This window comes from Schistocerca nitens, unplaced genomic scaffold, assembly GCF_023898315.1.
Source record: "Schistocerca nitens isolate TAMUIC-IGC-003100 unplaced genomic scaffold, iqSchNite1.1 HiC_scaffold_380, whole genome shotgun sequence".
In the NCBI taxonomy this organism is placed as follows: Eukaryota; Metazoa; Arthropoda; class Insecta; order Orthoptera; family Acrididae; genus Schistocerca; species Schistocerca nitens.
Genome location: NW_026045914.1, coordinates 7519240 through 7536593, shown reverse-complemented (window position 1 = coordinate 7536593; position 17354 = coordinate 7519240).

The following is a 17354-nucleotide window of genomic DNA, read 5'->3' as shown; positions in this document are numbered from 1 at the left end:
GTCATTGAATAGCATTATAAACTATTGTTTGTGGCCAAAAAAAAAAAAAAAAAAAAAAAAAAAAAAAAAAAAAAAAAAACCTCTGGTTGAGCACTTCTATGTAATGTGTTTTTCATGTGATTCAATGATTTAACTCCACTAGTGGTGATCCTTATATAAATAAGTAGTATTACACATATTTAGTGAAATATTGTCAGGTACCTGTTTTTCATTGGATGTGAAGGATTGAGCCAACTTTCAAAACAGATTTAAGTATGTCTAGTAATCAATACACGGTTATAAGATAATTGGATGGAAGATAAAGAGAAGTAAAAAGCAAGTAGTTTCTTCTGGAACAGACTTTTAAAAAGGGGTCTATCCTCTATAAAGTCTCCTTGGAATGGTGTTCCATTCACAGCTGTGTTGCACAGCATATTAACAGTGATTGTGAAAATATGCTAACTGGAAGAGACTTGGGGTATGTATCACACCTTGTCAAGGACATTTTATTTCAAACCTGACAGTGAATTACATGCCACATATGGGCAGATTCTTTCTGGTTTTTAAATTCACCACTGGGACACAATTTTTGTAGAGCTCAACAGGCCTCTGGTGACTTTAGTACTTTGCTGCTGTAGTTTCCATAGTGGTTTGGCTGCTTCCATTATTAAAACGAGTTTATTGAGTTCACTCTTCATTTAACCATTTAGGCATCATCACACCAAAAAATCCTTAAGTGTGAAACTGTGATATGCGAGTCACTGCTAAAAGTAGTAGTGTATTGTTAGAGGTGGATATTCAGTTAAGATAAGAAGTAAGGGAAGGAGAAAGGAATGAAAGAAGATGAGGGTTGAATATCCTGAGCCATTTGAAATTGAACTCTATCTCGGACTGAGAGAGGATGGGTAAGAAAGTCAGGCTTGTACTTGCCTAGAGTGATTTAGGGGAAGTTATAGAACACCTATGTCTGGATAGCCAGGGAGAGAGAGAACTGCTGTCATCTTGACTGAGTGTCTAGTCTAGTATGTTGATCACAGCACCGTATTACTGAGTTTGCAGGTCATTTGCTGATCGTATATTCTTACTGACATTGGTATTTGTATTCCTAGATATGAAAACATGTCTACACGTAGATAATGATGTTTGCATGGCATTTCCAAATTCCTGTTTAGTGCTTGTCTTCGCAATGTTGTAAAGTTACCTGAATGGCAGTTTGTGTGTTTTTTCTGCTACTCAAAAATTTATGTTCTCTGTAAATGTAGTTATTGGTGTAATATAGGCACCTCTTCAGTAAGACGTGTAATGATTATGGATCAGTTTGTGAGTTTTGTCACAAGTAACGATAAAGTACTTGATGATGCTCTCCCACGCAGCTGTGGGTTGAATTGGATAGGTTGATGAAGGAAAACATGATGAGATCTGGGAAAGGGTAAGAAGTAACAAGTAAAAAGAAATAAATACAGAAATCATTGGTAGTTCAGGTTAACATACAGTTTGGCTTGTTGCCTGAAATAAGTGGGTATGTGCCACAATGAACTTCATTAAAATGAGATGCAGCAGACTCATTGGAATATCATTAGTGTTAGTCATAAACATTAACAAGTAGGAAGGAAAGATTCTTACTGCTTGATAAAAGCCATGGAAGACATGAAAGATATACAGTAGAGAAAAAAAGTTAGGTGTAGAGTCCCATGTTTGTAATCATCATGAAACAGTCACACACAACCAGGTTTGTTGCCTTTGACTGTAGGTTAGACCAATATCTATGATGAATCTCTTTCTCCAGTTATTAAATGAAGTACCTTATAATTCCACTGGATGTAAGATGGATCAATCAGTGTAATCGTAAATACATCCAGTGAGGTTGCTAGGCACAGCTGAGGATGGCGTGGATTGATAAATATGTCAACATGATTTCAAGTGGCCTAAAAGCAACAGTAGATGAAAGTGCTGCAAAGGACCATCTCATCTGCACTCATATGAATTTGCTGAGTTGTGTTATGTAGTCTCTGGAGGACATATTTATGGTGACCTTAGAAAAGTTAGCTATTAATGAACGCTGATTCGGACTTTTCTTCTCCCAGCCATTTGTGTTTGGCTTGCATGTGGACATGTCCATTTTCCTAATGTGGGGCAGTCTTAGTTCTCCGTTCAGCTGCATGTTGTGCGTACTGTGAGTACACTCTTAGCATTTGTGTGCACAGAATGTTCCGTATTAGAGGATTCTTAGCCTGACAAAGTTAGTGTTCCAGTGTTTGAGATATTGGTAAATCTTGAGAGTGCTTCAACTTCCAATACATATCCGCTCTAAGAGACCTGGTTTGATTTCTCCTTTCATTGCCTGTATGGGGCATGTCCTTCTTTCTGTTACCTTATGGAGATTGCTTTCGCCTCTTGCTCTGGCAGATCAGCTTCACGCTATGAGCAACTTTCCCAGTGGGTGTGAACCCTTCACCATCTTGGCTTCATGCAGCGGCCCATATTCACCTTCGTCTTCATTCACTTAGTAAGGACACTAGTCCACCCCGACTCTTTTGTCTTCAGTTTCAAAACCTATATGTGGAATTTTGTGATAGTACCTTTGTGTACACTGGTGGCTCTTGGACTGACTGTGGTTTCTGGTGTGTCGTCATTGGTGGAGCTGTTTTTTTTTTTTTTTTTTAAATTGGCTTTCGGAACATTGCTAAGTATTTTCAGCAGGGCTGTTTGCCCTGTAACAGGCCACGCAGTACATCCATAGTCGCAGGCTTTTCAACTGCATTATCTGCCCAGACTCTCTCAATGACCTTCAAAGCTTCTATGTGCTACACACCATCCATCCCTTAGCCCAGTGTGTCCAGGAAAGCTGTCACCTGCTCCCTCTTGATAGAGCCACTGTGATGTTTGTGTGGGTTTCTGGTTGTGGCAGTCCGATCGGAAACCAGGCCACTGACACTGCAGCTAAGACTGCAATCACTGTTCCTCAGCCTGCCAGTTCTTACTTATCCTCCAACTATCTCCATGTTGCCATCTGTAAGCAGGTGCTGTGACTCTGGCATCACCACTGGCCCTCCCTTCATGGGAACAAGCTATGTGTTATTAGTCTTCTCCCATGGGCTTGTAAGACCTCCACCATTTTAACTTAGCTGTGTATTGAGCACCATCTTTTCAACCATCACCATTGTCAATTGGTGCTCCCCCACTATTCTATGCACATTGTTTCCAACATTTGCTGGTGTGCCATTTTCTGGTGTAATGCCCTTTTTTTTAACCACTTCCTTCCTCATTGGTGTTTGCTGTTGGAGTTAACAGCCATTGACCATGTTGCACTTTTTATCCGTTGTAGCAATATGGCAAAGGCCATTTAATTTTTGGTTCTGGACCTCCAGTTCTCTGTCTGTGGTGTATTTTATAGACCTTTCTCCACATCCCTGTTTTTAGCTGTCTTCTCTTGCATTGACTGGGACTAACGTGCAGTCATTTTTAACTCCTCTCTTTGTCTTCATGTCCTAGTGTTTTGACATGGGCGCATATGACCCTAGTTGTTTTTGTACCACAAAACAAAAAGCTCATCAGTTAGTGGTAATGCTGTGTCATCACTATATACTTCAAATGTCACTCCTTCAGTTCCTGTTGCTATTTCTTTTAGTAGCTGATACATAAAATTTGAAAAGTATGTTGAGAATATATATTTGTTTTCAACACAGTCCACCTGGTTGAGTTGACGACGTCATTAAGGGATTCATTTTTGTACATTCAGATGGCCATAATATGACTGAGCATATATTAGTAGGTAGAAAGGCACCATTTATATTCCAATTCCTTTTTGCAGTTCTGTCCAATGATCCGTCAGTCTGTGGAATGGATGCAAGATTAATTTGCATTTACGCATGATAGACGCAATTAAGATATTGTTAGATTTGACACCACTCTGTTTTGTATTAATTAATTAATCAAGTAACATATACAGAGCCCTACAAAATTTCAAGTTAGTTACATGATAATTAAGATAACTGCACATGCCAGAGCTCCTACCCGGAAACCTTAGGTGCCAGAGTTTAGAAATAGCTTGTGACACCTTGGGCACTTATGCTGTTAGATTGCAAAGTACTACTTACGACAGTGGAGGTGAATTTCCTGGACATGAAAGTAGATAAGGCCAGAAGTGGAGGCCAATTGGCCAGATGTGAAAGCAGATCAGGCCAAAATGCCCAGTCACACTCCGCACTCCAATAGTGATACCTGCATCTGATTTCTTGCACATGCACTCACATCCAAGCCCTGCACATTTGGACTGGTGTGGCTGTCATGATATGAATAGGTTGTTTATTGTGAAGTAGATAAATTTGTACTGTCTGAGTTGAATTCAGACATCAAGTAAACTATGTTTGTCTGCAAATTTCACCATAGTAAAAGACCACCGCCTGTTTTAAGGTAGAAGATACTGCATGACTGATGATGTGTGAACAGATAGGTCCCATGTTATGTAATATATTTTAAAAATTTAATAATTTTACTTGCAATAGCTCTCTGTAACTGCAGAATGAATAATTTCTTCCAAACATCTATGAAGTATTATACATCATGTAAATATTCACACAGGCTGCACCCATTTTTCAAAAGCGCAAACCGGTGAAAAGTGCCTGAAGCAGCTTATGGAAAATTCTGCAGTAGATTCATTTTTATGATTCTAAAATCAGTCACTGGTGTGAAAACCTGACCAGATTACAATATTTGTTACTAGGTAAACTACGCTTGAGGTATTACAGTCTCTCCAACAGTCATGTGATCAAACATTGTGAAACCATTTTGAAAGCTGCTCTAAAAATGCAAAATAACCCCAAAGTGACTTAGATTCTGAAATAAATTGTATAGTTTTGCTATGGATTACCCTACAATGTGAGATAGAGCAATAACACAATTTATTTACCATGTAAATAAGTTTGAAAATTGATGTCCAAAGTTGTGGTAGTGGTTGAAAAGTGCAAATATTTTAATGAAAGGGATAGAATAGGGATTATGATGGTACCGATGGAAAATAATGTAAATACTGGGAAAATGCAAAATCTGGAAATCTAAAACAAAGTTGTACTGATATTTTACTGTTGGCTTGTTTACATTTATAACATTAACCACACATTATGCAGAGGTGTTCTAAAATTCCTATAATGGACTCCTAAGAGTTGAGGGGGGGACTTCGTGGATAAAAGTTTGATAATGAATCCATATCTGAAGGTGTACCATTTGAGAGTATGACCTCCTCCATTCAGAAGGGAACATTGTCTGTGGCTTGGGGTCCTTCTTGACCAATAGGTCAGAGGTAATTTTTTCTACTGTTTGTGTACCCTAAAGCAGGAGATTTGAAACTGCTGCAGTCCTCAAACCAAGTTTTGTAACTATTAAATTTTAGTGAAATTTTCTTTAATTATTTTCTTTTATTGCATGCAGTTTAATGTAAAGTAATTTACAGATCTAATTAAATTTTGTGTTCATTAGGCACTTCGAAGGCACCATAACGAGATACACAACAGCAGCAGTGAAGGCTAGAGTCGGGCAGAGCTGCAGTCATGTCAGGCTCACCGATGGCAACACTTGCCATCTGCTCGGCTGTTTGCGTGATGTTAATAATCGTAAGTCTTTAAAAGGTTAATTATATCACCATGTAGCTGTCTTTTAGAATAAGAAATTGGGATTAATGCCATGAGGCAGCAGCATACTGACTGTACAAGAGATGATCAAAAAGTGATTGGAATTTTTTAGTTTCACAGCAATTATATATTGGATTATCAATTTTTTATATTTTATGTACACGTTCCTGATGTATGTGTCTCACCATATAGCATAGATGATAACTCGTGATAGGCACAACAAAAAGAGTCACACAATTATAGCTTTCAGCCATTTAGGCCTTTGTCAGCAGTACACACACGCGCACGCGCGCGTGCAAATGCAACTTGCACACACATCTGCAGTCTCAGAGAACTGAAACCACACTGCGAGCAGCAGCACCAGTACTTGATGGGAGTGACAACTGGGTGTGTAGGTAAGGAAAAGGCTGGGGTGGGGATAGTATGGTGGGGGTGGCGGACAGTGAAGTGTTGCAGTTTGGGTGGAGGGCAGGAGAGAAGGTGGGAGGGGGGTAAGTAGTGGAAAGGAGAGAAATAAAAATAAATTAAAATACTGCGTGTGGCAGTGAAATGATGGCTGTGTAGTGCTGGAATGGGGAACGGGGAGGGGGTTGGATGGATGAGGACAGTGACTAATGAAGGTTGAGCCCAGGAGGGTCATGGGAACATAGGATGTATTGCAGGGAAAGTTCCCACCTGTGCAATTCAGAAAAGCTGGCGTTGGTGGGAAGGATCCATATGGCACAGGCTGTGACGCAGTCATTGAGATGAGGGATATCATACTTGGCAGTGTTTAGCAACAGGGTGGTCCACTTACATTTTGGCCACAGTATGTTGGTGGCCATTCATGTGGACAGACAGCTTGTTGGTTGTCATGCCTACATAGAATGCAGCACAGTGGTTGCAGCTTAGGTTGTAAATCACATGACTGGTTTCACAGATAGCTCAGCCTTTGATGGCATAGTTGATGTTAATTACAGGACTGGAGTAGGTGGTGGCAGGAGAATATATGGGACAGGTCTTGCATCTAGGTCTATTACAGGGGTATGAGCCATGAGGTAAGGGACTGGGAGCAGGGGTTGTGTAAGGATTGATGAGTATGTTGTGTAGGTTTGGTGGAAGGTGGAATTACACTGTAGGAGGGGTGGGAAGGATAGTGGGCAGTACATTTCTCATTTCAGGGCATGACAAGAGGTAATGAAAACCCTGGGAAAGAATGTAATTCAGTTGCTCTAGTCCCAGATTTTACTGCATTAAGAAGAGAATGCTCCTCTGTGGCTGGACTGTGGGACTTCGGGAGATGGTGGAAGACTGGAAAGATAAGACACGGGAAATTTGTTTTTGTACAAGGTTGGGAAGACAATTATGGCCAGTGAAGGCTTCAGTGAGACCCTCGGTATATTTAGAGAGGGACAGCTCGTCACTGCAGATGCAACGACCATGGGTGGCTAGACTGTACGGAAGGGACTTCTTGGTATGGAATGGGTGGCAGCTGTTGAAGTTCAGGTATTTCTGGTAGTTTGTAGGTTTGATATGGATGGAGATGCTGATGTAGCCACCTCTGAGGTGGAGGTCAACATCTAGGAAGGTGGCTTGCTGTGTTGAGTAAGACCAGGTGAAGTAAATGGGGTAGAAGTTGTTGAGGTTCTGGAGGAATGTGAATAGTGTGTCCTCACCTTCAATCCAGATAGCAAAGATGTCATCAATGAAACTGAACCAGGTGAGGGGTTTAGGAGTCTGGGTTTTTAGGAAGGATTCCTCTAGATGGCACATGAAGAGGTTAGCATAGGATGGTGCCAGTTACAGATTATGACAGATATCTCGGTTGTAGAAGCCTGCCTTTTGATTGTTCAGAAAGTGTTCCACATTAAAAATTAAATTTCATTTGGAAAATGGCTGCCACCCATTGGATTCTTTGTCAGAGGAAAATATCACTGGATGGAGAATGTGTGTGGCAAGATATCATAGGCCAAAGAAGCAGCATGTCTGTCCTATACAGAATGAGCTGGGACACAGTCGTGGATCAAAAATATGCCTTCACACTGCCTCTTGTGACACTTCACATTGACAGCCTCCTCTAATTATCTCTCCTGGAGATTTTTCCAGTACATTGCTGTGGAGATTTTCCTCTTAACATTGTAGTCTGTTAGCACAACAGGTGGTTCCAAAGAACACACAGCACCAAATTATCTAATGATGTTTGGATCTTTGCCTGCTTTAGTGGTGTTGTGTATGTAGATGTATGTAAATGTGTGCTGGCTCATTCACTGTGATTAAATGGCTAAAGAAGCCATCTGAGTTAGCCAAACACAGCCGCAATATATACACTGCTGCTTCAGTTTCAGTGGGTTTCTCAAGTGGGTGTGAGTAGTTGTGACATCCTGTAGATGTTAGTTGTTGTCGTATTCATAACATCATGCAACATTTTGGAAACTGACCTCTTAGTGATTTCCATTTTTTCCACTATCGCCTCAATTGTTGAGCACCAGGTTACTCACTTTGTGATCCTTCAGGCAGATGGGCTGCTACATCATTCTTCATCTTTGAACTTGTTTTAGCATGTTGAGAAACAAAATTGCTTCAGCTGTAAAAATATTATGCACTACAAATTTCAGAGCACTTACAGCTGCATTTCAGGAACAAATCTGTATATAAGTGGACAATCAATCGTATAGAATACCAATATTCTGAAAGCTATAATGAAGCTGTAATGAAACATGTAGTCCCTGGAATCAAAACACGTAATCACTGGAAGAGTCATGACTCAGCTTGCATTGTTAGTCCAATGAAATAATTACCCACAAAAGTGTGTCTGCTGTAAAAGTACTAAAACCTATGAAGAAAGATTAAGAAACAATGAGGATGTTACAATGGACAAGGGGAAATGTAAGAGGCACTCACTGAATATCAGTGTGTAGAGGTGAATGTTATCTGGGTGGCAGACTGTAGGCTGAAACATTTGACAGTCACGAGAGAGAGAGAGAGGGGGGGAGAGAGAGAGAGAGAGACAGAGAGAGAGAGAGAGAGACAGAGAGAGAGAGAGACGAGAGAGAGAGAGACAGAGAGAGAGAGAGAGACAGAGAGAGAGAGAGAGAGAGAGAGAGAGAGAGAGAGAGAGGAGAGAGAGAGAGAGAGAGAGAGAGAGAGAGAGAGAGAGAGAATATTCCAATGTGTAGTGCTGGAGTGAAAATAAGTAAACTAAATCATACCTCAAAACAGGAAAATATGTTTCAAATATGTATCATATTATCATGTTTCTGGGTACAGTTTAACTGTCACATTTGCAGCAAATAGTTCTGTTCCTGGGAATGATTTAGTTTACTTAATGTTGTTGTTGCATAAAAGTTAGTATTCTCTCTTTCCATCACTCTAATTTTCATGGTGTGTGAAAGTCATCTGGGTTGCTTGCTCAACCTTCAGGAGATGGAGTACACCTGCTTATTATAGTATCATGTTGCATTCTAGGTTTTAATGGGACCCCATACATAACATACATTCCTTGACATACTGATATTATAGCAGTCAAAATTTTTAGCCAATAGGTTGTTACCTAGGTGGCATATTAAAGTGTGTGAACATTCATGTGGTAACATCGGCGAGTGCCTCTTAAATATCCTTATCCACTATGGTGTTATTTAAGTTCCTCCTTAATGTTTTTATCTTTCTTCGCTGCTATTATGCAAGTGTTTTCCACCATATTTTATTACTTCTAGGACATACGCATTTTTGGGAATAATCTATTTAATGGGACTGACAATGAATGCTAGGTCTTCCTATAATAATTATTTAAATCGTGAATTGATGCCATCCTCAGTATATGCTTCATTACAGTTTGATCTTAGCTTTGGGTTTATTTATTTTCTACAGGATTCTTTTTCTGCTTATATACAGTTTTGCATCATAAGCTGTCAGGACTGGAATCAGAAGTGCTTGGTGCTTGGATAGGGCAGGTTTGGCACCGGCACCTAGGCCTCCCGCAGGGTTATGATCCCTGTGGCAACGATTTCGGATTGGGGGGAAGGCATAGCGATGGTCTAAGATATTGCAGAGGTAGGGTGGGCAATGGAACACCATTTTAGGATGGGTGGGAAGTATATTGGGTAGGAAGTAAGAGTATCTCGTTTCAGGGCATCCTTTGATAGGGCTTTGACACTATATCATTTTGTCCTGAAACAAGGGACATCTTAACAGAGGTTCTTTCCATCTTTCCCAAAGTATTATTCCATGCCCACACAACATCCTAGTTCATCCCTTTGATACTTCCAATCCCTCAACTCTCCACATATCATCTCCATCGGAGACATATGTGCAAAACCTGTCCAATCCACCAAAACAGTGCTTCCAGTCCCAGTCTTGTCACAGGATTATTCCAACCTATCAGAGGGTAGGTCACATGTGGAAATAACTTTGTAATCAGAATCTGAATCTTATTGTCTCATAATGCACAAGTTAAATCATTGATTTTATGTTCAGGAGACTCATCAGCTGTTGTTGTTGTTGTTGTTGTTGTTGTTGTAGTTGTTGTTGTTTTCTTCAGTCCTGAGACTGGTTTGATACAGCTCTCCATGCTACTCTATCCTCTGCAAGCTTCTTCATCTCCCAGTACCTACTACAACTTACATCGTTCTGAATCTGTTTAGTGCATTCATCTCTTGGTCTCCCTCTATGATTTTTACCCTCCACGCTGCCCTCCAATACTAAATTGGTGATCCCTTGATGCCTCAGAACATGTCCTACCAACCGATCCCTTCTTCTAGTTAAGATGTGCCACTAACATCTCGTCTCCCCAGTCCTATTCAATACCTCCTCATTAGTTGTATGATCTACCCATCTAATCATCAGTATTCTTCTGTACCACCACATTTCGAAAGCTTCTATTCTCTTCTTCTCTAAACTAGTTATCGTCCATGTTTCACTTCCATACATGGCTATGCCCCATACAAATACTTTCAGAAACGACTTCCTCACACTTAAATCAATACTCGATGTTAACTTGCCATTGCCAGTCTACATTTGATATCCTCTCTACTTTGACCATTATCAGTAATTTGGCCCCCCCCAAATAGCAAAACTCCTTCACTACTTTAAGTGTCCCATTTCCTAATCTTTGCTTCTGTTGATGTTCATCTTATACCCTCCTTTCATGACACTGTCCATTCCGTTCAACTGCTCTGCCAAGTCCTTTACTGTCTCTGACAGAATTACAATGTCATCGGCAAACCTCAATGTTTTTGTTTCATCTCCATGGATTTTAATACCTAATCCGAATTTTCTTAATATAAGTCGTAGGGTCAGTATTGCCTCACGTGTTCCAATATTTCAACGGAATCCAAACTGATCTTCCCCAAGATCAGCTTCTACCAGTTTTTCCATTCGTCTGTAGAGACTACGCGTTAGTATTTTGCATCCGTGACTTATTAAACTGATTGTTCGGTAATTTTCACATCTGTCAGCACCTGCTTTCTTTGGGATCAGAATTATTATATTCTTCTTGAATTCTGAGGGTATTTCACCTGTCTCATACATCGTGCTCACCAGATGGTAGAGTTTTGTCAAGACTGGCTCTCCCAAGGCTGTCAGTAGTTCTAATGGAATGTTGTCTACTCCCGGGGCCTTATTTCGACTCGGGTCTTTCAGTGCTCTGTCAAACTCTTCACGCAGTATCGTATCTCCCATTTCATCTTCATCTACATCCTCTTCCATTTCCATAGTATTGTCCTCAAGTACATTGCCCTTATATGGGCCCTCTATATACTCCCTCCACCTTTCTGCTTTCCCTTCTCTGCTTAGAACTGGGTTTCTATCTGAGCTCTTGATATTCATGCAAGTGGTTCTCTTTTCTCCAATGGTCTTTTTAATTTTCCTGTAGGCAGTATCTATCTTACCCCTCATGAGATAAGCTTCTACATCCTTACATTTGTCCTCTAGCCATCCCTGCTTAGCCATATTGCACTTCCTGTTGATCTCGTTTTTGAGACGTTTGTATTCCTTTTTGCCTGCTTCAGTTACTGCATTTTTATATTTTCTCCTTTCATCAATTAAATTCAATATTTCTTCTGTTGCCCAAGGATTTCTACTAGCCCTCGTCTTTTTACCTACTAGGTCCTCTGCTGCCTTCACAACTTCATCCCTCAGAGCTACCCATTCTTCTTCTACTGTATTTCTTTCCCTCATTCCTGTCAATTGTTCCCTTATGCTCTCCCTCAAATTCTGTACATCCTCTGTTTTAGTCAGTTTATCCAGGTCCCTTCTCCTTAAATTCCCACCTTTTGCAGTTTCTTCGGTTTTAATCTACAGTTCATAACCTATAGATTGTGGTCAGAGTCCACATCTGCCCCTGGAAATGTCTTACAATTTAAAACCTGGTTCCTAAATCTCTGTCTTACCATTATGTAATTTATCTGAAACCTGTCAGTATCTCCAGGCTTCTTCCATGTATACAACCTTATTTTATGTTTCTTGAACCAAGTGTTAGCTACGATTAAGTTGTGCTCTGCGCACAATTCTACCAGGCGGCTGCCTCTTTGATTTCTTAGCCCCAATCCATATTCACCTACTATGTTTTCTTCTCGTTTTCTTCTCTCCTGTTTCCTACCACCGAATTCCAGTCACCCATGAGTATTAAATTTTCGTCACCCTTCACTATCTGAATAATTTCTTTTATTTCATCATACATTTCTTCAATTTCTTCGTCATGTGCAGAGCTAGTTGGCATATAAAATTGTACTACTGTAGTAGGCGTGGGCTTCATGTCTGTCTTGGCCACAACAATGCATTCACTATGCTGTTTGTAATAGCTTACCCGCACTCCTGTTTTTCTATTCATTATTAAACTGACTCCTGCATTACCCCTATTTGATTTTGTATTTATAAGCCTGTATTCACCAGACCAGAAGTCTTGTTCCTCCTGCCACCGAACTTCACTAATTCCCACTGTATCTAACTTTATCCTGTGCAGATCCCTTTTTAAATTTTCTAACCTACCTGCCCGATTAAGGGATCTGACATTCCACGCTCCGATCCATAGAACGCCAATTTTCTTGCTTCTGATAACGACGTTCTCTTGAGTAGTCCCCGCCCAGAGATCCAAATAGGGGGACTATTACACCTCTGGAATATTTTACCCAAGTGGCTGATAACTATGGTAAATTATGCGTGGAGTACAATATTTTTATATAATCACAATAAAATCTGAATTCTATTTATTATTGTGGTTTTTATCCTGCTCAGATGGTCAGACCATTAAAAAATTCATCAACAGAGTATTAACTTTTCTGCACCAGGGTGCTATTCTATTCTCTTTTTACTGCCTCGGTTTGGACGTTTCTAAAATTTGTGCCTTTCCATTTATTGTATACTTTCATTCCCATGGATTGTGGAGTCTGTGCAGAAAGATTAAGCCTATATGCAGCAACATGAAGCTTTCTTTGGTTCTAGTTTCGTAACTATGCTGGAAATTGACAAAAAGAGCTTAGGGTTATTACTTGTGAAAATAATTATTCCATATAGATATGATGAGGGAATGCTTAGTATCTTAAGATCTCTTAATAATTGCCAACAAGATCCTTTGGCTTTGCACAACATATGTTTCTGATAATTTTTTTCTGCAGAACTAATATTGTTGTCGTGTTGCTAGCATTCCCCCAAAAGGCAATATCATATCTCACTACTCACTCAAAGTAACTATGGTATACTATTTTTTGTGTGTCTATACTAGTGACATTGGCTAAGATTGTCATAGCAAATGCCGGGCTGTTTACTTTATTTTTTAGATAATCTATGTGTGAGGACCATGATATGTTTCTGTCTAATTGCATTCCTGCTTCATTTAGCTCCCGGCTTCTGTGCATAATGTGAATTTCATTTATTTGAGACTGTTTTGTCTTAAATTGCATCAGCTGTGTTTTTGAAATATTATCTTTAAGCCATTTACATGGAACCAAACATTGAGGTTTCTATGACATTTTCAGGAATCATTTCTGTGTTTTTGTTTTCTACCAGTACTGATGTGTCATCGGCAAATAAAAGTAAATGATAATATATATATATATATGGGTAAGTCATTTACATAAAAAAGAGAGGACTGGGTCCAGAATTGAGCCTAGTGGTACTCCCTGTGTGATGGTTCTCCAGTTTGAGGTCTAAGATACCAACTCTGCTCCACTCATTGCATAGCTTTTTATATTGGAAGGACTATCAATCAGCTGTCAACCAGGATGTATGCCCTCTGCCAAACTGCAGCGAACAGCTATGTGGCCAACCATGAGGTACAAAATGCAGCAGAATATAACATGTTTCATTCGTATACCTGAATCATAACCTGGTCCATCTGGATCATCCTCTCCTCCACCAGCTTTCTTGAACAGTACAGATGGTAGTTATACTTTCAATACTTTCTCCAATTTCAAAATTATTGTGTCCTTTGTCTTCTATAACCTGTTGTTCCCACACTATCTACCCGACAGCTTCTGCTGCATCTGTCCCACATCACCTCCCTACTTATGTTCCTTCACCTTCACTCTGTGCTTCTCTCTTCCAATGCACCCTCCGGTCTTTCCTCCCCTCTCTGCTCCTCTCCTTACCCATTCCCCCTTTTCTCCCCAATTGATCCCCACTTGATCCCCACTTGGTGCCCCACAGCTTTCAGATGCTGTGCCAGGCAGCATTGTCCTGCTGCCATCTAGACCCTGCGTGCTCTGTCAGACAGTGATGTTCCCTCACCACACCTGTACCCTGCTATATCTACCCCTTTTGTGCCCCATTAAGGATTGCTACTTTCAATCAATGTGAGTGTTGCATTGTCGCTGGAGCAGTCCGAGACAGTGGTTATGTGTGGATGATGTGCGCTTACTTGTGTGGATGTGTGTTTTCTTTTCTGAAAAAAGACTTTGGCCAAACTGAAAATAAGTAACACTGTTCAATGTGCTTGTCTGCAACTCAATGTGTGATCTTTATGGTAGATAGAAAATGCAATACCTGAATTCTTCATCGTCTCATCCTCTGGATAGGCCAGATTTACCCCTAAAAGTATCACTGCTGTAAATTTTGCATTTTGTATCCTTCTGTGTATACTTAGTGATATGAGGTCCTCTGCATAGAAAAAGGAAACAGATTAAGAGGAAAAAGAAAAATGAGTAATGCAGTTAAGAAATGGAAGGGAAGGGGGGTGGGGAGAAGACGAAGAAGATTTAGTTAGAGGAAGGGAGGGCAAGCTGAAAGTAAGAAGGTTAGAACAGTAAAGGAAATAATGAGATGCAATAGAGATGATGACGATGATGATAAAAGGGGAGGTGTTACTGGAAGCTAAGTTCATAAGGCTGTTGGGATGCAAAGATGTGTGTGAGGAAGAGTTCCCATCTCTGGATTCCGTAAAAACCAGTACCTAACCAGATACCCAAACATCTAATGTGTTGTTATTCCCCCCAGGTGGTCACAACTCTGTTGTGGATACGTGAGTAGCGAGCACGGGACCCCGAGCTAATGCGGCCGTCCTTCCTTTCCGGGCTGCATCACTTCCCTTTCTGCATCCTTCCCCATCCCCCATCTTCGCCCCCCCCCCCTCACCTATGCCTCTTTCATTCCCTTTCTCCCCCTCTGGGAGTACGTTTTGTGCCCACGTCCGGAGTCGGAAGTTCAAAACTGTAACAAATTCTTTGCTTTCTCCGCTTGCAAATCTTGAACCTTCCTTTGTCCTTCTCTTTTCCTTACCTCTTCTCTTTGCCCTTTTCTCCACTGCATCGTTTGAGACCTCTCTTCTCTCCTTTCCCTTTCCCTTTCTCTTTTTCCCTCCCTGTGCATGTCTGAAGGCTGACCCACGCATTTCCATACTTAGCCGGTGACGGGGTAACAAGTAATTCCCTGCCCCGGGTAGACAGGTAGGACACGTACGTACCCCCTGCTTACAGCCAGGCCCTGGGAGGGGTGATTACCCGAGCTGATACCTTCCGAAAGTGCCGATTGGTCCCTCCGTCTGTTTGTCGGGAGGAGTGACCTGAGGTGTGAACAATCACATAAGGCGGGAGTGCCCTCAGAGAGGGCCCCTACAAGGAAGGAGCGCTCAATCGGAGAAGCCGGTAATCATGGGGGATACTTTCGCAATGGTTTCACCATCTTCTACTATGTCAGCTCACAAGTGTAAGTTCAATGTGTTTCAGCCACAGACATTCCTTCCATCGTTGCCAAAGTTCCTTGTTGTTTCTCGGTCTGACGAAGGTCACGACTTCTCCACGGTCAACCCTTTCATTATTCAGAAAGGTGTCGATGCAATTGCAGGTCCTGTAAAGTCTTGTTCCAGATTACGAAATGGCATCTTGTTGTTAGAAACAGTCAGTGCCCTCCAGGCACAAAAATTGCTGCATACTTCACTGCTACACACCTTCCCTGTCTGGGTGGAACCGCACCGAACTTTAAATTCATCATGTGGTGTCGTTTATACACGCTCCCTCGACGGATTGTCCAACGAGGAAATTCAACACTACCTGCAGTGCCCACGAGGGTGCTTGTCCACCTCCATCCCCTCGTTGCATCAACCGTATGTGTGACCATGCTGCTTCCTCTCGAGATTGCTCCATTTTTAAAGATGAAAAGCTCATTCAGGAAATCAGGGTGAAGAAAAGGTGTCAACCTTTGCTGCTCGAAAATTATTCGGCAGTCGACAGCCCACCGTACCTCAGACAGGAAAATACAGCACTGTCCTTGCCTCTCCTCGGCCAACAAAGGAGGCGGCCACGCAGACTTGTGACCTTACCTTTAGTGACACGGTCGTCAGATCGTCCAGCACAAGGATCGCCCGTTCAACCTCCCCACTTTCGCCTGCTCACTCTATGGCTCACCCTTCATCCGGTTCTGCTGAATCTCGATTCCAAAAAAGAACATACTCGTGAAGATTTTTTACGTACACCAACTTCACAACCATCGGTTCCTCCTTCATCTAAACATCATGTTTCCAAGAAGGCTAGTAAGAAACCCAGTTCATCTCCTTCTCCACCAAGGCGTGTCTCATCTACAGCACCACCTGGCGGTAATCGCTCTCGGCCGTCTTCTGTGTCGCCGAGGCGCACTACTGGTGGCCGATCAACCGGCCAATTGCTGGTGGCAGGAGCTGCTCCTGACCAACCTATGGATCAGGATCTTCTGCCTTCGGGTGAATGCGATTCCATGCTGTCAGTCGCAAGCTCTGAGCAGTCGCTGAGTCGATGGCAACCTTGGTCACATTCCTCCATTTTCTGTTCCCTTTATGTCCATTATCCACTGGAATATGCGTGGCATTCAAGCCAATCGGGAAGAATTGTCGATTCTCTTACGATCATACTCGCCGGTCATATTCTGTCTTCAGGAAACAAAGCTGCGTCCCCATGACCGCTTTGTTCTCCCCCATTTTCAGTCCGTCAGATTTGGTCTCCCCTCTGTTGAAGGCACTCCAGCCCATGGAGGACTCATGATTCTTCTCCATGATTCCATTATCAGTCAATCCCCTTAAACACATCCTTCCAAGCTGTCGCTGTCCGTCTTTCCCTTTCTGGATATACCTTTTCTCTTTGTACTGTATACATTCCATCGTCCACACCAATGGCACGAGCTGATCTCCTTCATCTTCTTGGTCAGCTTCCACCCGCCTATTCACTGGTTGGGGACTTCAATGCCCACCACCTGCTTTGGAGATCTCCATATCCTTGTCTGCGTGGCCCACTATTGCTAGATGTCTTCCTCCAAGTGGATCTAGTTTGCCTCAACACTGGGGACCCTACATTTTTGTCTGCCTCCATGACA